General features: G+C 40.5%; 1 protein-coding gene and 1 non-coding gene across 2 annotated transcripts in view; both read left to right on the top strand.

The window, feature by feature from the left end:
• Positions 1-23,708, top strand: part of LOC136174617 (uncharacterized) — a 194,601-nt gene that overhangs the window by 140,963 nt on the left and 29,930 nt on the right. The gene's annotated exons all lie outside the window — the stretch shown is intronic.
• On the top strand, positions 16,415-16,521 carry LOC136176192 (U6 spliceosomal RNA). Its single transcript, XR_010664558.1, has one exon. It is a non-coding gene; the product is annotated as a U6 spliceosomal RNA (small nuclear RNA).

Consider the following 23,708-nt stretch of genomic DNA (forward strand, 5'->3'; position numbering starts at 1 on the left):
GCAGGGTGATACAGTGATGTGGTGGTGAATGGAACAGTGGTCCCCATGAGGAAGCTTAAACCACACCAGGTTGTTGTAATAAGTTTATACCGAAATAGGTGGGAGTCAGCCCCATCCTGAACTGGTAACTGTCAAGGTGAATAAGCATTTGAAGGGCATTGTTTGTCCATCTTCCTTTCCAGTTGTCGGTAATAGCATGGGATTGTATTTTCAAAATGCCTATGCTTAGTGATTTAGTGGCTATGACCCGAGGGCAGTGGTTTTCAAACTTTGAGTCAGGGAACACAACCTGGAGGAGGTGACCAAGGGGATGGGGGCTCTGCCCCGATCCCCCAGAACCCTCTGATTTTCCTGTGTGTGCAGTTAGGATGTCATTTGGAAAAGAGGCTGCCTCTGCTAAAAGAGAAAAAATACCCAGATTTTTTAAATTTCTGGTTTATTGCCTTCTAGTTTATAGAGTTTCCATTGTTTCACTTGGACCTCATAAGAGATTATTTTTCCCTCTGTGATCTGTTTTCAGAAAAGGAAGCCAAGTTCAGCGAGGTTACTTATTGTCACACTGTGAATGGCAGAACTAGGACTCGAGCCTGGCTTTTCAGATTCCAAATGTAGGATCCTGCCTTACAGCGGAGGGTAAGGGCCTAAGATCCCACGGTGCGTCTAAGAGAAGTCCTGAGCGGGGAGGGAGATGGTGATGAGCCAGAGGGAGGGAGAAACCTGAGACTTGAGAGATAATGGGCAGGACAGCAGGAGACAGAGGCAGCCCAGGAAGCGAAGGAGGGGCTGGGAGCCAGCCTCCAGGGGCCTTCGGCTGGCCAGACCCACTCACATGCCCACCTCCATCTGCCTCTGGGTGTTTCCCCTCACCATCATTCCAGTCTTTGGCAGGCAGGGACACTGAGTCACAGAGCACTGGAGCCAGTCAGGAATCAGCTCTGCAAATCTCAGGGCCCAGTCACCAGAGATTGCTTGTCTTTCTGGGGGAAATGATTGACTCTGGGGTTCTTGTTCAGTCGCTCAGTCATGTCTGACTCTTTGCGACCCCTTGGACTGCAGCACACCAGGCCTCCCTGTCCTTCACCACCTCCCAGAGTTTGCTCAAAACCATGTCCATCAAGTCAGTGATGCCATCCAACCATCTCATCTTCTGTTGCCCTCTTCTCCTTCCCTCAATCTTTCCCAGCATCGGGCTCTTTCCCCATCGGGCTCTTCCGTTCAGGCAATGTGAATGTGATGATTTCCTATCAGCTCCCCGCGCTCAGGGGTTGCCCCTTCAGGGATTGCTGCTCCTGACGGCCTCCTTTCCAGAATTAACTCCTACCACGACATTTTGACAGACCTGTTGATGGGGCCATTTCATTCACTGTATTAAGATGCTGCCCTGGCCCCAGTGTGTCCGGCTCCTTAAAGTTAACCAGTAACTAGTCCTTTTGTTGTCCCATTTCTCTGTGAGGGACCCTTCCAGCAATTCTCACCGAGGGAGCACTTGTGATTTTTGTTTCCTTTCTCTTTTGGGTCTGCATAAAACCTTTCATGTCCCTTTGTGTCCAGGGAACTTCACATGCCACCCCACCCCCACCCCCGCCCCCCACCCCCTCCCCCCACCACCCCATCTCTGATGAGCTAAGCTGCCTTTGCTTTTCTCAGCATCCCTGAAGCTGGTCCCTTAACATCCCGACTCTGGCAATAAAATGGGCTCGGAGAATCAGGGCTTCTCCACGAGATGTCCTTTTAGGAGACTCTCTTGAGAACAACAGTAGGCAGAGAGCAGAGATAATTACATTTAAAGTTTGTTATTCATTTGTGTACTTTTCTTCCTTTGTGTGGAGTTTTTTCCCCCAGAAGACGGGCCTGATAAACAGCAGAAAGCCTACAGAACCAATTAGCTGGAAAAGAAATGACAATAAAAGTCACACAGAATAAAGTCTTCTGTCAGCACCCATTTAAGTAAAACAGGTTTACAAGTTGCAGCAGAGAATTAACTGTTTGATTTGCCATAAGCCAAGAGGATTTTCAACGCTTAGAATGAGAAAATTTTGTTATTTTACACTTAGTTCATATCTTAAACCACCCTCCCCCGCCCCAAAGCAAGGCCTATTTGCGGTATTTTCCCCATCGGGTCAAAGGTATCCATGGGGTGGTCCGAATACGCGGTCCTCAGGCTCTCTGGAAGGTCTGTGGTTTGCAGCCCGAGAGTGTGCTGTGTTGTACAAACCCCTCCATGTCATCTCTTCTAATTTGTGCACTTAACTGACAGCTTGTTAACAGTTCATTAGGAACACTGAAAACCGTGTGGCAAAAGCAGATCTATCTAGTGGAGAGGATGTGGTCCCTTCTAGTGAACCAATGTTTATTGAATTTCACCAGAAACAAAATAGCGTGGCAAAAACAACCCACCGCCTCCTTTCAAAGCAAGGACTTTCTGTCCCTCCCTGCTAGACTCCTCAGGACACTGTGTCATCTCCTCGCTGGGGCTTTGTTCTAGCAGACTGGGAACCTGTGGGCCCGTGATGGGGACACACACAAAGGTTCTTGGGGGCCTAAGAGGGAGGCCTTGTCCATCTGTGAAGACAAATTGGCCGCTTTTAAAGGCTCCAGGGATAGCAGGGCACCTCCGATCTTCCTGCCTCCCACTCACCATTCCTCTGGGTCTCGGCAGACTTTAAATATTGTCTTTGTGGAAGCTTCCGGCAGGGCCAGTTATAATCCAAAATTCTTCCCTGGAACCCTCCTTGATCTTCTTAGGGGGAGTGAATTGTCCTTTGATCTTCACCCTCATGCCTCTGTCCCTTCACACTTCCTCCTGTTAGATATTTTCGCTTTGTGCTGCTGCTACTTCAGGGTACCCCTTGCCCTGGACATCTATGCCCTTACGCTTTCTCCATCTCTGGATCCCCAGCCCTGGGCAAGCCAGGGTTGACTTGCTGGAGAGATTGCCCTTAGGTTATATTTAAGTACTTTTACGTTCTCAACCCCTCTCCCTCACCACCACCGTCACCACCTGCCCCACCTCAGTCCAACCACCAAGAGTAATTACATTAGAATACATGGAACAGTCTCCAGACTGAATCTGTATGCTAAAACAGGCGGGCTTCTACAAAATAAATTCAACCTAATTTCACTACATCAAACATTTACTGAGTGCCTACTGTGTTCTAGGACTTGGGTACACGGTGGAAAACAGAACAGACACAGTTCCTGCCCATATGGATGTCACCAATTATTAATGGCAGTAATTGCTATAGATTATAAACATAGGTGGAACGTTCCGTCTTTCAAATGGATGTGATATTTTAAAGACCTCTGGAGCAGAAATAGACCAAGGGATGTCCCAGTGTCAAGAATTATTCTTTTTCAAAGTGCATCCCTTGCTTCCTTATCCCTAGAGACCCTCTCCAAGTTCCGCCACTTATGCACTTGTGGCCGTCTTTGTCACCAGAAGGAGTTGGCACAGTAAGCTATGAGTTTAAGAAAAAAATGCAAGAACCCTTCACATAAAGTTGACATCACACACTTCTTTCATTCTTTTACTACATGTTGAAAGATGTGCCACCCTCATGCTTGACCAGGTTTTATTTGTAATCTTAGGGTAATATTAATAGCTGATAGTACTTGAGCTTTGTTCATAATATCTTTCTGTACTGTTTAATTCTTATGAAGCATCTATGTCTTAATATCCCTGGATTGCATTCAGGATTTCAATATAGCAGTCTCAGGGATACTTCCCCCATCCAGGAAGGGGGACTTGTTTTCTTAAAAACATTGTGCTGGGCAGATTTTTCTCCAGCCAGAGGAGTGCAGTGGTTATGACAGGAGGGATTGAAATTAATTTTGTGTGACATGGTTGAAGCTACCAGAAAATTCACAGTTCCCTAGTTGAATCCCCACACATCAGGCAAGATAAAGTAACAGCCTTGGACACATCATGTTGATTGTGGTGGACATGTGTTGGGGACTCTCCCATATTTACTCCCAGCTTCTCACACTGAGGGACTTGGATTTTTCCTTAAGGGACTGGACCATCCCTCCATTCTTTGCCATACAGTTTGGGTGGAATGAACCCTCTTCCTGCTCCTGGGATGGGCCCTGACTGGCTTAAGCCAGTTAGGAAAGCCAGCAATCACTTGCAGTGATTGGTTCCAAAATGGACATGTGACCTAGTCCTGGCCAATGGCAGAGGATGACTCTCGGATCTGTGGAAGCTGGAGAAAAGGCTCTTTTTTTTCCCCCCTGGATGTGAGATAAGCTACCGCTGAAGTCACTCTGAGACTTCAGGGTGGTTTCCTGGAGCTGCTAGAGACCACTGTGTCACACCTGAAGCTTTTGTCCGTCCACATGGAGGAATGCAGATGGAGAGAGTGTGAGGCCAAGTCCTTGGTGAAACTGAAGCCTCACCTGAAACTTACCTTCTCTGGGTCTTCTAGTTAGGTGGGCTAATAAAACACTCATACCCTTTGATCATTGTTTACTTGAGTTAATTTGAGTTGGTTAGTCTGTCACTTGGAGCTGCAGAGTTTCTAACTGGTAACTTTACCAATATCCAAAGTGTCTTATATACTAGAATCAACTGTTCAGAGATCAGTAATGGAATGGAATTTAGTCAGAGACAAGAGTTGTGAAAGTCTTTGGGTAGGGTAGTTCAGCTTCCTATCTTTCAATGGGCTTTTTTTATACCTTGTTAAAAGTAGCTGTAGCAGGAACCCCAAGGAGGTTCCTTGGGGATCAGACTGTCTGGGATCAGGCAGTCTGGGTGCTAACTGTGCCAAGCAAGGGCTGCGATCCACTCTTTTGTGTCTGTTCCTTTGCCTGGCACAGAGCACTTAGTCCACAGGTGTTAAAGTGTTGCTTAAGGACCTGTCACCAATATCATTCACCACCAATACTTTGGCCACCTGATGTGAACAGCTGATTCATTGGAAAACACACTGAAGCTGGGAAAGATTGAAGAAAGATTGAAGGCAGGAGGAGGAGAAGGCAGCAGAGGATAAGATGGTTGGATGTCATCACCGATCCAATGGACATGAACTTGGGCAAACTCTGGGAGATGGTGAGGGACAGGTAGGTCTGGTGTGCTGCAGTTCATGGGGTCACAGAGTCAGATACAACTTAGCGAATGAACCACAGCCACAAGGACATTCATCCAGAAAGTTCCTGGGCCACTATCCTCAGGGTAAGGGAGAGGATGGATTCTGAGTCTCAACATCACTTTACATGGAGAGGTGGTTAGAGAGAATGGGAACATCTTCCAGCTCCACTGGACTATAAGCTTCTGCAGCTGCACTGTCCAGTACTGGGGCCAGTAGCTACCAGTGGCCACAAGGAATGTGACTAGTCTGAATTGAGATGTGCTATAAGTGTTGACCCTACACATGGACATCACCAGGTGGTCAATATTGAAATCAGATTGATTAAATTCTTTGTAGCTAAAGATGGAGAAGCTCTATAAAATCAGCAAAAACAAGACCCAGAGCTGACTGTGGCTCAGATCATGAACTCCTTATTGCCAAATTCAGACATAAATTGAAGAAAGTAGGGGAAACCACTAGACCATTCAGGTATAACCTAAATCAAATCCATTATGATTATATGATGAAGTGACAAGTAGATTCAAGGGATTAGATCTGATAGATACAGTGCCTGAAGAACTATGGACAGAGGTTCGTGACATTGTACAAGAGGCAGTGATCAAAACCATCCCCAAGAAAAAGAAATGCTAAAGGGCAAAATAGTTGTCTGAGGTGGCCTTACAAATAGCTGAGAAAATAAGACAAGTAAAAGGCAAAGGAGAAAAGGAAAGATGTATTTGTCTCAATGCAGAGTTCCAAATAATAGCAAGGGGAGATAAGAAAGCCTTCCTAAGTGATCAATGCAAAGAAATAGAGGAAAACAATAGAATGGGAGAGACTAGATATCTCTTCAAGAAAGTTAGAGATACCAAGGGAACATTTCATGGAAAGATGGGCTCAATAAAGGACAGAAGCAGGATGAACCTAATAGAAGCAGAAGATATTAAGAAGAGGTGGCAAGAATACACAGAAGTACTATATAAGAAAGAGCTTAATGACCCAGATAACCACGATGGTGTGATCATTCACCTAGAGCCAGACATCCTGGAGTGCAAAGTGAAATGTGCCTCAGGAAGCATCACTATGAACAAAGCTGGTGGAAGTGATGGAATTCCAGCTGAACTATTTCAAATCCTAAAAGATGATGCTGTGAAAGTGCTGTACTCAATATGCCAACAAATTTGGAAAACTCAACAGTGGTCACAGGACTGGAAAATGTCAGTCTTCATTCCAATTCCAAAGAAAGGCAATGTCAAAGACCATTCAAACTACTGCACAATTGCACTCATCTCACACGCTAGCAGAGTAATGCTCAAAGTTCTCCAAGCCAGGTTTCAACAGTACGTGAACCAAGAACTTTCAGATGCTCAAGCTGGATTTAGAAATGGCAGAGGAACAAGAGATCAAATTGCAATCATCTATTGGATTATAGAAAAAGCAAGAGAGTTCCAGAAAAACATTTACTTCTGCTTCACTGATTATGCTAAAGCCTTTGACTGTGCTGATCACAACAAAATGTGGTAAATTCTTAAAGAGATGAGAATACCAGGCCAACTTACCTGCCTCCTGAGAAATCTATATGCAGGTCAAGAAGCAACAGTTAGAACTGGACTTGGATCAATGGACTGATTCCAAATGGGAAAGGAGTATGTCAAGGCTATATATTGTCACCCTGCTTCTTTAACTTCTATGCAGAATACATCATGCAAGATACTGGCTGGAGGAAGTACAAGCTGGAATCAAGATTGCTGGGAGAAATATCAATAACCTCAGATATGCAGATGACACCTCCCCTATGACAGAAAGCAAAGAGGAACTAAATAGCCTCTTGATGAAAGTGAGAGAGAAGAGTGAAAAAGTTGGCTTAAAACTCAACATTCAGAAAACTAAGATCATGGCATCCGGTCCCATCACTTCATGGCAAATAGATGGGGAAACAATGGAAATAGTGACAGATTTTATTTTGGGGGGCTCCAAAATCACTGCAGATGGTGACTGCAGCCATGAAATTAAAAGACACTTGCTCCTTGGAAGAAAAGCTATGACCAATATAGACAGCATATTAAAAAGCAGAGATATTACTTTGCCAACAAAGTCCATCTAGTCAAGGCTATGGTTTTTCCAGTGGTCATGTATGGATGTGAGAGTTTGACTCTAAAAAAAGCTGAGCACCAAAGAATTGATGCTTTTGAACTGTGGTGTTGGAGAAGATTCTTGCAAGTCCCTTGGATTACAGGGAGATCAAACCAGTCAATTTTAGAGGAAGTCAGCCCTGAATATTCATTAGAAGGACTGATGCTAAAGCTGAAACTTCCTTTGGCCACTGGATGCGAAGAGCTGACTCATTGGAAAAGACCCTGATGCTGGGAAAGATTGAGGGCAGGAGGAAAAAGTGACAACAGAGGATGAGATGGTTGGATGGCATTATCGACTTAATGGATGTGAGTTTGAGCAAGCTCTGGGCGTTGATGATAGACATGGAAATCTGGTGTGCTGCAGTCTCTGGGGTTGCAAAGAGTTGGACATGGCTGGGCGACTGAACTGACTGACCTGATAAGTGTCAGTTGGAATTTTGAGGTGGTAGTACCAAAAAAGTGTTAAGTATTTCATTCATAATTGTTGATATTAATTACATGTTGAAATTTATAGTATTTTTATATATTGGCTTATAAAAAGTATACTATTCACTTAATTTCACCTGTTTCTTTGTACTGTGGCTACTAATGTGGAAAATTTAACCTTACCTATGTGGCTCATGGTATATTTCTTTTATTGCATCTTTCCAGGAGAAACAACATTCCATTTATTTGTGTGTGTCAGTGTTTGGCCAGAGAGAGTTGCTCATGCTGTTTTTAAGTGGATAACTCATGTCTGAAATTTGCCATTGAGAGCCCCATCAGCAGACACCCACACTCTGTGTTCCACTGTGTCTCTGGCCTTTGTGTAGGTATCATATTCTAACCTGGTAGAGTCCAGAGTAAAGCCCAGGCTGAGAGTCAAAGGCTGCGTCACCCCTGTGAAGAAGATGACCACTCTAGAGCTCAGGAGAGAGGGAGCTACAGACTGCGAAGGGGCCTTGGAAGCTGGAGGAGGGAGTCCTATCTCTCCCTGACCTCCCCTTTTTAGAGCTAGACAAAGCGGGTTCCAGGTATGCCTGAGGACATTGATGGAGTGGGAATAGGCAATGTGGCTTTGGCCGCATGGAGGTGGATGGATGCAGGTGGGGATGGGGTCTTCAGGGACCCAGCGGGTGATGAGCGAGCTCAGCTTCACAGCCCACATCGTCTATATGTGTTACTCTGTGGGTGCCCTTAAACAAAGCCTGATTGTGTCACTGTCTGGCCTTTGTGGTGTGGGGCCCACTGGTCCGGGGTGGATTGAGCCCTGGTCAGAGTAACAGCTGAGTGAGACGTCCCAGGAGAAGAAGCCTGAGACCCGCTGCCCCTCCACATGCAGAGGAACATCCTGGTTGAGATCAAAATGGCAGTTGAGCAGCGGTAGGTGCTTTGCTTTTGGGTTTTCGGAACCTGTCTACCTTTTAAAGTTGGCGTAGATAGATGAGTGACCCAAGTCATTGGTGATCCTGGGAGCCATGAAGGCAAGGAGTTCTCCATTTTGAACTCCCCAAAGAAGGATCAGATTTTAATCCTTGCCCTGGTTTCTCCATTAACCCCGAAAGAGCTCAAGTGGATGGATGACACAAGAGTTATCCTTCAGGGAAAAATGATTTGGATGGCGTTACTGATTTTTATCACGGTCTTATATTTTTTTCAGATTGCCAACATGGCCATTCTCACCACTTTTCACAGTGCTGGGCTGGGGAATGATAGGTTTTAGTTGTTTGTGGGCTCTAGGGAAATCAGTACCAGCTATTTATTTAAAAAGTATTTCCCAAGATTAGATGTTTGCTGAAAATTATTCATCAAGTAAACAATTCAGTAGAGCTTGTTAGGAACAGCAGTGTGACGGCTGCACTCAATGGCACCAGAAACTGGCAGTTCTGGGCAGGAGCCTGATGTTTACTCTGCAAGGAGAGCTGTTGAAACTTGCAGCTTTCAGGTTCACTGGCGCATTCACTGAATCGAGATCTTTAAGGGTAACACTAAGAAAGATTGACAGTTTAATAAGGAGTTGGCATTGATTCTCGGGATCAAATCAAGCACTGCTGTCATTTTTTTATCCATGCCAAAAGACCTAAAATCAGCCCTCTGTCCCAAATTCATTTTAGAGGTCTACTCTTCTTTTGCCAAAGATTGTTCATCTTCCTTGATTTGGTGTTTTAGCCTCTGTCCTTTTCTCATTCAACCTGTCAGGTTTTTTTTTTTGCTTTAAAACTGGGTGAACTCTCTTCCATTTCCACTGAATCCCATTGAGACATCTCAACGACATCACTTTCTGGAATAAATGACCTTGTTTGCTGATCTTTGACTTGCAGCCTCAGAATCTCAACTTACTTCTAAACTGATATTATCTTGATCCCATCCTGACACTCTCTTCTCCTTGGAGTGTATGGTCTGGTGCTAAGCCTAGCACCTCTAAAAAAAAATTCCCTTGCTTTCTAGTCTAGGGTTGCTTATTAGTGCCTGTTTATTTCTTAAATAAGAAGTGTCAAGCATACTGTCCAGAATGCAGGGATTGGTAACCTTGATCAGTTTTTAGCTGCAGCCCAAGAACTTCAGCCCTCTTAAAAAAAATTGTTGCATTATCTTCTGTCTATAACTCTTCATAGTTCCTATTTGTCAGCACTAATAACATGTGGCTAGAATTGGAAAATGTTTACTCTGTAAAGAGTCTCAATTTTTTACTCATATTTGCCCGTGATGTTATTCCCATCTTCCCTAAACCTCACTTAAATTGTTTAGGCATTATCAAACTACATGTATTAATTTTTTAGAACTATGGTTGGGAATGAATCCTGGGCTTTTCTTAGTAATTCTTTTCATGTATACTCTTTTTAAAAATGTATTTATTTATTTATTTTTAATTTTTATTAGTTGGAGGCTAATTACTTTACAATATTGTAGTGGTTTTTGTCATATACTCTTAAGTGAGAATGGTATGGGTATATTCAAATACTTAGTTGTCTGATATAATGAAATTGATCAGACATCACATCTACTCAGTTACTAGTTACATGACTGAACTTAAACTGGTTTCTTTGTCTCTCTGAGCCTGTTCCACAGCTACTAAATAAGGATAATAGTATTTACTTTATAGAATTATTCTGAGGTTTATGTTAGCTTTGTACTAACATGTGGGAAAAGTGAGGTAAATAAAATTAGATCTTTTCACCCAGTTTCTTAACGCTGTATTCATAGGACACTCTAAGATAAAATGTATTTACATAGTGATAAAGACTCCAGATAGTCTTTAGAGAAATAATTTGTGAAATCTGCAAACTTTTGATTACTGAGTTGAGAAAAAGTGAAAAAGAGGCAGGCATTTTAGATATTTTTATGGAGTTTGCAGAACATTTTGGATTGAGCTGTGCATAAATTAAAATTTTAAATCAGAGTAAGATTAGAAATGGAAATTTTCAGAAAATTTCAAATGTTTAGGCAGAAGCCAAGCAATATACCATTTGGCAAGTTTGAAAATTTTAAAAGACCTATGGTTACTCAAACCTGGTCAGAATCACTGCTTTGGAATGCCAAGGTTCATTTCAGAGGTATCTGGAAATTTTCATTGCATAGCAAAAACAAGAACTAACAAAGTGTTTATAACTTGTGCTTATTTTAACTAAAGAAAGATCATATCAAACCATCTTTTACTGTAGTATCTGCCTATGTAGTACAAGGAGCATCACCCATCGACCCTGTTACCTGTGGTACCAGCTGCTCTCCACGTGGTGTCTGTTTGTAGTATGGTAATGTCAAGGCAACCAAGCCTGGTTGTGAAGGGATTAGGAAGGACTGGCATTCTGTGATCCTTGGTGTGGCTCAGATGCTTAAAGAAGTTTTATCCACTTCACTCAGGGGCAGTTTTTGTGGGGCTTGAAGTTTATGCATTTGGGAGAACTCATTTATAAGAAAAAGGAGCAGAAAATTAAGTCCATGGTCTTGAAAAGAGGCCCCAGTGAGTGAAGGGCCCTGAAGCTCAGGCTTCAGTAACCCCACATCAGTTTGCCCCTTCTCCAGATCAGCATGAAACGTGCAGGGAGCTGAAATCCTAGAGACTGTTGGAAAGCTGAGTTTAAAGCTGGGAATGGTTGCTTGTCCTCATCTCCAGTCGCTGAGCAGTTGTCAGGAAACCAGGAATTGCAAAAGATGATTTTGAGAGTGAACACCCAACGGTGTTCTCCAGTTATAATTTGTGTTTCATTATACTGCAAAATGTCAGTGCTAAAATCATTTTTAAGCTGATAGACTTGCCAAGATTTACCACATAATTTGTTTTCTCTGTTTAATTTATCATACTACTATAGATGCATTTTAGTGTCATACGTTGTGTTTCAAAATAATTTGCAAACTATGTGTAACATAGTAGAGTATTTCACTAAAGATTGTGATTTCAGGGCTCATTGTGATTTCTAAACTACTGGCAATGTTTTTGTAAAAGGTGGAATATAATTGTTCCTATGAGTTCTGGTAAACATCAGAAGGATGATTTTTAAAAATTTCTATTCAGACTCAGGGACGCAGGGATTTAATATTTGCCTATTCTAAACCTCATGCTTAAGTTGGTGTGTCAACTATCATTGAGGTCTTTGAACTATTTTAACAACTTAAATGGTGTATTTCCCTTTCCAAACATCCCTTGAATATAATCATACAGGAATTCTGGAGTTTGATGATTCAGGTTTATTTTGAACACCCACATGGGATTTTAGAAATAACATACATTTTCTTCTTTTTTACGTTTTCTTTTTGGAACACTTGCTAAATGCCCTGAAACAGTTAATTTGGCTCTTGGGGCCACACAAGGCAGTGGTTTCAGAACTACAAACTAGGTTGCCCCCTTGTTCTTTTCCTTTGGCATCTTTCCCTTTGGTCCTTCCCTTGTCTGGATTCCATGGAACAGTGGCTTGCTCTGAATACCACCCCCCTCCCCGACTCCTGTTTGCCTCACAGGCTGCCTGCATACAACCATTGTAATGTACAATTAGCACTGAAGCACATGCAGATAATAAGAGAATCATCATAAAAGCACTAAACAGAGCAAATAACATTTCAGGCTGGATTTAATCCCAAATACCTGGCACTCTGAATCAGTGAGTACAGAAACCCAGCAGCCAAGTAAGATAGCACTCTGGTTAGCTATGGAGGATTGGAATTGTATGTAAGATACATATATATACACACACACAACCACCATGGTTGAATTTGGACATTAATCAGGGCCGCATGCAGAGTGAGTAAATGTTGTAAATTTAAAGCTAAAATGGGCTGGGATGAAAAGGTAAGCCTTTTAGGTTAAATGTAGCATTAAAATGGTTCTTGTGGCCTAAAGATACAAGAGAGACGTTGAGATTATCTGGGAAGAATGAAACCTTAATGGGGTTAGGACCCTGGGCTCTTGGATAGGACTTTAAACCAGGGTCCTGAGATACCATCTTGACCTTGGTCTGGCTGTTTACATCTCTGCACATCCATTTCCTCTGTAGGAAATGCAAATAAAGATACTGGGTTGCATTGCTGAGCAACTTCTATTAATAGTCAGCATCCTGGGATGATGTTTCTTGAAGAATCAGAACCCAGCAGGAGGTGTTTCCTGGGGGGAGAGGCTGTTGCTGCTCTGTGAACAAATGAGTTCCTTTTAATCATCGTAATAGCTAATAATTAAGTCCTTACTTGGAAGTGGGACAGAAAAGGTAAGACACTTCCCCAGTTCACAGGGCAACACAAAGACTGGACCTGAACCTGTTTGTTCTGATTCTGATTTGAGGATGCTCTGTTCCTGGAGCTCCCCAGCCAGGCCTCCTCCTTCCCTTTGGTCACAGGAAGGTGTTTTTGATCAGACCCTGGAGCCCCCTTGATGAGTTCTGTTCTTCAGCCTCTCCCTCCCTTGTTCAAGCTAAGAGTTTGAGATGTGTGATAAGTCTGGGCTTGGGGATCCGATGGTTGGAAGGAGCAGGGATAATTCTATGTGCTTACAGGAGAGAGCCACATTTCTTCAAGTAAACCCAAGCACCCTGTTTTCCTGGAGATCTGGGGATACTTAAGAAAGTGTGCAAGGCGGCACTGGGGGCCAATACATAATAAATAGATCTTAGCCTTTCTCACTTTTTTTGGGTACACATTCTAAGGCAGCATGCATAGCTGAGAGCTGATGATTTATTAATTACATTTTCCAGATGGAATGGCAGCCTAAGGGATGACTCTCTACCTAAAATAGACACCGAAAATGCAGAGATGCTCAAGACCCAGTAACCGACCTGAATATGTTCATCTTTGCAGCTAAACTGGAAAAGGCTGCTCCTTTTCCAAAAGGCTGGTTTTATACTATGGAGAACATAGTTCTTTATGAACAGTCACCAGTCCTCAGGACTTTAATTTTTACAGAATTCATTCCTAAAGCTGGATGATATGAACGACCTACTACTGCATTTATATCAGAGTTAATTTTTAACAGCGCTCATTAAGAGTGAAATGAGGATGGAGTCCTTTATTTTGGTAGAGAAACTGTTTGAAATTGTGCACGATATTGATACCTTACATGTACAGAGAGGCATTTTTGCCCAATTTCTCACCTATAGCTGGACCTGACTTCAGTGCAAGATGTTTTTACCCCCAAAGTAAATGGAGCTATTTTGCAAAGCTTCAGTGTGTGTGTGTTTGTGTCTGCATCCTTTCTAATCTCCTAATAAAGCTTCTGAACTTCAGAAAACAAATCACCGGCTTCCAAAGGTTGCTGGAAGTGATTATTTTTGTTTGTGCAACATGAAGATTGCTAATCCTCCAACACATCACATTGTGTGTGTTTTTGTTCCCTCATGACATTAGGGTATTAGCCTTCAGTACAATATATACTTATTAGCTCTTTTTCCAGTTTTCGTGGTGTGTATTTTAATAGCAGAAGCGGATTTGCTGATGATTAAGAAGGAAAATAGAGGGAGAAAAGTTCTTATTACATAAAATGATGCTTTGCTTGCATAAAGAGGATTCTCTGGGGCTTCATCGGGAAAAAAACAAACAGGAGGTAAATGTCCTAGATGTTTATAGGTTAAACATCCCATAAGTGTCTCAAAAATCAGCCCTTCCTGGCAGTCTCGAGGTGGCTAATTGCTGAAGCATTGAAACCGTTTGAGCAACTTCATTTTCCCCAGGGATCGACACTCACAACAGGATAATGCTTACCCTGATAGAAGTGTCACAGTGGGGACTCAGAGTAATTTGCTGATATGATATCAAAAATAGCATTAAGGTAATTACATTTTTCACTTGTAATATTTCACAGGTAATAATACAGTTGAAAATTGCACCCTTTTTTTTTTTGGTACCCTGGTCATTTAAAACTTTTTGTTTTAATGGAGCTACAGTGAAGCTGATATATTTGATGGGTTGTTGCTTCTTAAATGTGCACTCAATTTATAAATGCATAAATGCCGTCATTAGTTCAAACATTTGGCCAGGGTTAAAAGACTGAGTAGTAAACAGGAATTGTTTCAAAAGGTGTCTTTTTAATTGTAGCAGCAGAGAAATGAAAGAACCTCCTTTGCCAAGGGCAGCTGGTTATAGTAGAAACCCTGCCCTAAGAGGTCAAAGACATGAGGTCCAGGCTCCCTTCCCCTACTCAGGCTGTGTGACCTCATGCAAATTATTGAACCTCTCTGAGCAACTACTTCAAAGAGCAGTGCTGGATGGACTGATCTTTTGCATCCCAGTGTTAATATCTATGAATCCAGAAGGGATTTAAAATTTGTAATATTTATTTACTTAGAAAAACATTTTCCAGGTTATTTTTAAATCCTGGATTTTATTTCACCACAGGGATAAATTTTCTTTTTGTCCAGGGAACATCATAGCCCTTTGAAAATCAGGATTCACACAACTTTCTTTGAACTATTGAAAATTTGGTAGTGACTTCTGGTGAAAAAACGTTACTGATTTAACCTCACCAAAGAAAGTCTCATCTTTCTGTTATTCTAGGTGGGCCTGATGAGGAGTCTGAAAGGCTGCCACTTTCTCAAATCATGCACGTCACAACTTTCTCATCATTCATTCATTTGGCAAATCTTCACTGAGCAACTCTTATTCATTGCCATCACTGTGTTAGGCTCTGAGCATGTAACAGTGAACAGGATCCAGCCCCTGCCCTCCTGCCGCTTAATCACAACAGGATATTTTTAATTACAAGAAGCCTACTCAATAAAACCAATGAAGGGAGTTTATTAGAAAGACAAACCTAGGGCAGGAGGTAGAGCTGGGTGTTGTAGAAACTGGAACAAAGTGTTTGACAGTGTTCAGGACCCAGGCAGCTTCTCTGTCCATCTCTTTCTTTCTCTCTGGGGCTGAATATCTCTCATCACTATAGCCCATTATCTCTGTTCTTATCTTTGCCAACTGTCTTCTCTACACCCTCATCTATTTACACACCGGACTCACCGCTAGCCTGTGTGACAATTGTGCTGATTAGGAGAAGGAGCCCCGTCCAGGGCACAGCATGGCATGCTGGGCTTCAGCGCTCACTTGCCTCTCAGCTGGGTGCCCTTGTACATGATGACCCTGCACACAGCCTTATCCTGGCAAAACCCAAATGGGGTTTTCAGCTCCCAATTCCATGTGACCTTATAGCCAAGCTCCCCACAGGTAAATGATCATGTCTCTCTGGCCCCAGTCCAGTTTCTCATAAAGAAGTTAGTGAGGCCAAGTGTCCATTCATCATCCAATCGGATGTGTCTTGGGTGGGTGAGCAGCAGACCCATGATGAACCTGGCTGTGGGAGGAGATGCTGTAAATCTCTAGGAGACATGCCTCTGCCTGGGCTGGGGCATTCCCTAGAGGATGTAGCGGATGCTTGGCATCTGAGTCAGATGGAACTGTGTGGGATGTTACATGTAACAGTCCTGGTCTTACACCTAAAGCACACAGACCCAGTAAGTTTGGAAGAACAAGATGTTGGCTGATGAAGACAGCTGTGCTCCATCTCATGTCAGAGAACTTTAGGATGTGTTGTGAGAAGAGGCAAAAAAAGATCATTATATAATGATGAAGAGGTCAGTCCTTTCCATATGCCACTCCTATAATCTCATTTGAGACTGAGACATATACCTTGGGCATTTTGTAGCTGTTCTCTTGCTGTATATTGTAGTTCTCACTGGGTCACCAAGACACATGGAAGCAAAAATACAGGTCACAGGGGAAGGAACCTGTGTCTGTCGAAATGTAACTCTCAGAAATCTCTAACCAGTGCTTGCTTCGGCAGCACATATACTAAAATTGGAACGATACAGAGAAGATTAGCATGGTCCCTGTGCAAGGATGACACGCAAATTCGTGGAGCGTTCCATATTTTTAAGACCAGAAACTAAAAAACTCCTAGAGGAGAACATAGGCAAAACACTCTCTGACATAAATCACAGCAGGATCCTCTATGACCCACCTCCCAGAATATTGGAAATAAAAGCAAAAATAAACAAATGGGACCTAATTAAACTGAAAAGCCTTTGCACAACAAAGGAAACTATAAGCAAGGTGAAAAGACAGCCCTCAGATTGGGAGAAAATGATAGCAAACGAAGCAACAGACAAAGGATTAATCTCAAAGATATACAAGCAACTCCTGCAGCTCAATTCCAGAAAAATAAATGACCCAATCAAAAAATGGGCCAAAGAATTAAACAGACATTTCTCCAAAGAAGACATACAGATGGCTAATGAACACATGAAAAGATGCTCAACATCACTCATTATCAGAGAAATGCAAATCAAAACCACAATGAGGTACCATTACACACCAGTCAGGATGGCTGCTATCCAAAAGTCTACAAGCAATAAATGCTGGAGAGGGTGTGGAGAAAAGGGAACCCTCTTACACTCTTGGTGGGAATGCAAACTAGTACAGCCACTATGGAGAACAGTGTTGAGATTCCTTAAAAAACTAGAAATAGAACTGCCATATGACCCAGCAATCCCACTCCTGGGCATACACACCGAGGAAACCAGATCTGAAAGAGACATGTGCACCCCAATGTTCATCACAGCACTGTTTATAATAGCCAGGACATGGAAGCAACCTAGATGCCCATCAGCAGATGAATGGATAAGGAAGTTGTGGTACATATACACCATGGAATATTACTCAGCCGTTAAAAAGAATTCATTTGAATCAGTTCTAATGAGATGGATGAAACTGGAGCCCATTATACAGAGTGAAGTAAGCCAGAAAGATAAAGAACATTACAGCATACTAACACATATATATGGAATTTAGAAAGATGGTAATGATAACCCTATATGCAAAACAGAAAAAGAGACACAGAAGTACAGAACAGACTTTTGGACTCTGTGGGAGAAAGCGAGGGTGGGATGTTTTGAGAGAACAGCATCGAAACATGTATGTTATCTAGGGTGAAACAGGTCACCAGCCCAGGTTGGATGCATGAGACAAGTGCTGGGGGCTGGTGCACTGGGAAGACCCAGAGGAATCGGATGGAGAGGGAGGTGGGAGGGGGGATCGGGATGGGGAACACATGTAAATCCATGGCTGATTCATGTCAATGTATGGCAAAAACCACTATAATATTGTAAAGTAATTAGCCTCCAACTAATAAAAATAAATGGAAAAAAAAATCTCTAACCAGAATCCCCACTGTCCTGTGTAGGAGAAGCTCCTAAGAAAGGTATAGGCATTCATTGAGGTTTTTAGATGATGATCTTTTTAAAGGCCTATTTTAGCTGCTGAAAAGTAATTTGAGCAGATTCTGTCTAGGAAATATTATCTAATTATACTGTGGGTTGTGTCAAAGCATATTGCAAGATATCTGACATTTTTGTTGAAAAAAGAAACTTCAAAAAAGACCAAGAAACAGTTGATTCATATAGACTTGCTTCACCAGAAACTTGGCCTGGGTTAAGATAGCTCAGTGAGTTCATTCTTTGGGCCAGTATCTCTGTTTCAAATGTGTAGTAATGAGAGACAGAATATTAAAGTAGAAAACTGAAAAGGTATAAAACGCCTGGCTCAGAAATGAGCTAATTCTGTGGGCAAGAAATACAAAATGAATGGGGAAAAATTCTGGGGCCTGTTGACTCTGGGTCTGGAAGTCAACAAGGATGAGTAGAAGGTCTACTTCTGAGAGGTAAAAAAAGTTACCAGCACTCACTCAGCCACACTGCTGCTTAAAGCTGGGGGCTGATACTATTAACTTTTCTGGTCAGATAATTCTTTGCGGTGGGGTTGCTCTGTCTATTGTAGGATGTTTAGCAACATCACTGGCCTTTACCCACTCGTCGTTTAGTCACTAAGTCATGTCTGACTCTTGCGACCCCATGGACTGTGGCCTGCCAGGCTCCTCTGTCCATGGGATTTTCCAGGCAAGAATACTGGAGTGGGTTGCCATTTCCTTCTCCAGGAGATGTTCCTGATCCAGGAACCGAACCTGGGTCTCCTGCATTGCAGGCAGATTCTTTATCAACTGGGCTATGAGGAAAGCCCCCTTTACCTGCTAGATGTCAGTAATGGTAACCACCTCCTTCCAGTTGTGACAGCCATTCTCCAGACATTCCCAAGTGTCTCCTAGGGGAAAGAGTAAGTAAGCCCTCATTGAGAACCATGAGGCTATAGAAATGATAGAAATTGGAGAACAGGAACCCTCCAGAGTTAGGAATTTAACCAAGCTGCCTATTGTCTCATGACTGGATCTCTGTTTTCCCAGTAATACATGGAAATGGGTGCCCTGAAATGCCTTTAGAAGATCTGACTGGGGGTAACCTGCATGGAGGTAATTGTAAGCTCTTAGACAAGAGAAACTGAACAAGCAATGAGAGGCAAAACAAACCAATAAATGAAGCAAAAGCTAATTACAAATCTTGGAAATAAAAAATATACTTACTGAACCAAAAAAAAACAAAAGAAGAAGTATAAGATAAACTCTAGATTATACACAATTGAATAAAGAATTAGTGAATTGAAAGATAGCACTGAGGAAATGATTCAGAATATGGTACTGATGGGAAGGATATTTTAATAAAACAATAAAATTTTTAAAAAGTTAAAAGACATAGAGGATAGATCAAGGACTATAGCACTGAAAATGGCAGAAATCAGAAAAAGAGAGGAAATAAGTCAAGAAAAGCAGATTAGCCATCAGAAAAAAACAAAATATGAAGGCAAAAACAATTAATAAATGTAACTATCCCATTAAATAAGAGACTATCAGATTGGATAATAATGAAATTAAAAATAAAGCACCTCAAAATCCAGCTAGATTTTGGTCCCTAGTTTTAAAGAATCATCATAAACTACATTGGGAGAGAAGGACTTTCAGATTATTCCTCAGCTCTAGTTAATGTCCAGTTCTGCAAAAGATTTAATATCATGTGGTTAGAGAAATTCATCTAATCCCTTCCCTGAACTGATAGCTCAAAAGAAAGAACTGGATTAGTAGACACCTAAGCTCTTTTCAGCTCTGAAGTTCCAAGACTTGGAGCTTTCCCTGATGTGACATCTTTGTGGGCAGAGCTTTGTGCTGGCATTCTGGAGAATCAAGGAGGCAGTGGATACTACTGTCCACTTGATGGAGGCTGGCCTTGTCACTTGGTCATTTAACGTTTCGTTTGCAGTCTCAGCTTTCACGCTGTCACTGCCCTATGTTAAGGAGCCTTTTGCAGATGGACAGATGCTTGTTATTAGCATACGCTTATAGGCAGCTTGGAGATTGACCTGTGAGAAGCAGGAGAGGGCTTTTTACTCCTAATATGTTATGAAAGTTTGATCACAGTGGGAATTTTCTGTCATGGGTGATTAGTATCAGCTCGGATTAATATTCACTTTCCCTAATTCAGTATGAAAAGTGCCAAGATAAGAACACTTTGCTAGGAGATAGAGAGAGAATGCAGAATGATGGCACTCACAAGGTCCATGATCTCTTTTTTGAAAGACGAGCAGCTTTTCCAAACCCTGGGCTTTTCTTTTCCATAGTAGCTTATCCTCCTTGTTTTTTTTTTAATTACTAGATATTCCCTTTAACTTTGTTGAGATATATTTGGCATATAACATTGTATAACTTTAAGGTGTACAACACAATTATTTGATATAAGTATGTATTAACGATAAGGTTAGTTAACATATCCATCACCTCACATAGTCACAATTATATTTTTATATCTGTGGTGAGAACTTTCAAGATCTACACTCTTAGCAACCTTCAAATATATATTGATAGCACTGTAAATTATAGTCACCATGCTGTATATTCCATCCCAGAACTTATTCATCTTGTAACTGGAGGTTTGTACCCTTCAACCACTCCCACAAACTCCTGTTTCCTGCTTTCTCCTTGCAACCATCAGTTTCCTCTCAGTTTATATGAGTTCAATTTTTTCATCTTCACATATAAGTGAGCTCATAGAGTATCCATTTTTCTCTGACTTATTTCACTTAGCATAATGCTCTGAAGGTCCATCCATGTCGTCAAAATGGCAAGATTTTCATCATTTTTATGGCTGAATAATATTCTATTTCATAGATACACCACAACTTCTTTATCCATTCATCTGTTGATAGACACAAATTGTTTCCACATCTTGCCTATTGTAAGTAGTGCTGCAGTGAACATGGGGGTACATATATCTTTTCAAGTGAGTGTTTTCATTTCCTTTGGATAAATACCCAGAAGTGGAATTTCTGAATCACAGACTAGTTCTATTTAAAAAAATTTTAAGGAACCTTCATAAAGTTTTCCATAACTGATGCACCAGTTTTCATTCTCACTAATAGTTCCCTTTTCCTACATCCTCACAGCACTTGTTATTTCTTGCCTTTTTTGTAATAGCCATTCTAACAAATGTACGATGTGGTGTCTCACTGTGGTTTTGGTTTTCATTTTGCTGGTTATGAGTGATGCTGAGAACCTTTTCATATGAGCCATCTGTATGTCTTCTCTGGAAAAATGTCTATTCAGATTCTCTGCCTTTTTTAATTGATTTTTTTTTTTTTGCTATTGAGTTGTTTGAGTTAATCTTTGATATTAACATTTTATTAGATATTTGGGTTGCAAATATTTTCTCCTACTCTCTAGATCACCTTTTCATTTTGTCAATGATTTCTTTTGCTGTGCAGAAACTTTTTAGTTTGGTGTAGTCCCCATGTTTATTTTGATTTTGCTGCTTGTGTTTTTGATGTCATATCCATGAAATCATTGCCAAGATCAATGCCAAGAAGGTTTATTCATAATTTTCTTCTAAAAGTTTTATTGTTTCGGGTCTTACATGTAAATCTTTAATTCATTTTGTATTAATTTTTGTGAGTGTTGTGAGAGAGAAATCCAGTGTTTCATTATTTTGCATGTGAACACCCCATTTTCCCAGCACCATTTATTGAAGAGAATGTCTTTTCTCCATTGAGCATTCTTAGCTCCCTTGTCAAATATTAGTTGACTGTGTGTGCATAGGTATATTTTTGTCTATTTTATTCTGTTCCATTGGTCTTATGTTTGTTTTTATGCCAGTATTATACTGTTTTAATTATTAGAATTTTGTAATATAGTTTGAAATTAGTAAGTGAGATGCCTTCAGATCTGTTCTTTCTCAAGATTGTTTTGGGTGTTCAGAGTCTTTTGTGGTTCTGTACAAATTTTAGGATTTTTTGCATTATTACTGTGAAAATGCCATTGAAATTTTGATAAGGATTGCATTGAATCTGAAGGTGACTTTGGGTAGTATAGATTTTGTAACAATATTAACTCTTTAAATCCATGAACACAGGATATTTTCCCATTTATTTGTATCTTTTTCAATTTCTTTCATCAGTGTTTTATAGTTTTTAGTGCATAGATCTTTCACCTCCTTGGTTAAATTTATCCATAAGTATTTTGCTGTTGTTGATGCTATAGTAAATGAGATCACTTTCCTTATTTCTTTTTCTTGCAGTACACTGTTAGTACATAGAAACACAGATGATTTTGAACATTGATTTTTCTGTCTTGCAACCTTACTGGATTCCTTTATTAGTTCTAATTTATGTTGTTACTCTTTCCTGTTTGTTTCCTTCTTTTCTACTAATATTTCATTTATTTTTACTCTAATCTTCATTGTTTCCTTCTTTTTGCTAATATTGAGCTTAGTTTGTTCTTATTCTTCTGGTTCCTGAAGATATAAATTTAGATTGTTTATTTGAGGTCTCTTTTTAATCAAACTTTCTTCTTAGAACTATTTTCCTGTATCTCATAAATTTTGATATACTGTGCTTGTATTTCATTTGTCTCAAGATATTTTAAGTTTTTCCTTTCAATTTCTGTTTTGATTCATTGGTTGTTGGAGAGTATATTTTTGATTTCCATGTATTTGTGAATTTTCTAGTTTCATAACATTGTGGTCAGAAAAGATAATTTGATATAGTTTCTGTCTTGAATTTGTTGAGACTTGTTTTGTGGCCTATCACATGACTTATCCTAGAAAATGTTTCTTGTATGCTTGAAAAAAATGTATTTTCTGCTGCTGTTGGATGGAATGTTTTTTTATATGTTTGTTAGGTCCATTTAGTCTACAGAATTGTTTAAATGCAAATTGTTTGTCTGGAATAGCTACCCTGCTTTCTTCAGGTTACCATTTGCTTGAAATTTCTTTTTGCATTCTTTTACTCTTAGTCCATCTGTTTGCTTAAAACTAAAGTGAGTCATTTGTGGGAAGCATGTCATTGGATCTTTTTTGAACATATTAAGCCATCCTGTGTCTTTGATTGGATACTTTAATACATTTACTTCAAAGTAATTATTAGCAGGCAAGAATGTACTGTTGCCATTTTGTTCATTGTTTTCTGACTATTTTGTAGCTCATTTGTTCCTTGCTTTCTCTCTTGCTGTCTTCCTTTGTGATGTGAGGATTTTTTTTTGGGGGGGGGGGTGAGGGTGGGGGTGGTATGCTTTAACCTGTTTATCATAAACTTTTGTGTATCTACTAAAGGTTTTTCCTTTGTAGTCATCTTGAGGCTTACATAAATTATATTTAAAATATCCTATTAATACTTTAAGCTGATAACTTTGATAACATACAGAAACTTTAAGCTTTTATTCCCCCTACCCTATATTTTAAGTTACTGATGTTACATTTATCTCTTTTTTGTGTTGTGAACCCAATAACAAATTATTGTAGTTTTGGTTTTTTTTTTTAATATGCCTAATGTGGTTTTAAAAATATGTTTGTTTTTAAACTTTTTTTTTCTTTCTTTTTTTTTTTAAATGTAGCCTCGTTAGAAAACGAGGCCTCAAAAAATTGGGTAAATGTTTTTAAACTTTTAAGCAATAGTTGCAAGTGAATTATATACCACCATTACAATATCAGAGAATTTGACTTTTACTATATATTTTCTATTACCAATGAGTTTTATACATTCATAAGTATTATGATGGTAATTAGCATCCTTTTATTTCAGCTTGAAGAACATTCTTTAATATTTCTTGTAAGGTAGGTCTAAGTGATGACAAACTCCCTCAGCTTTTATTTATCTAAGAAAGTCCTTATCTCTCCTTCACTTCTTAAGGACA

This window comes from Muntiacus reevesi, chromosome 9 (assembly GCF_963930625.1).
Source record: "Muntiacus reevesi chromosome 9, mMunRee1.1, whole genome shotgun sequence".
NCBI lineage: Eukaryota > Metazoa > Chordata > Mammalia > Artiodactyla > Cervidae > Muntiacus > Muntiacus reevesi.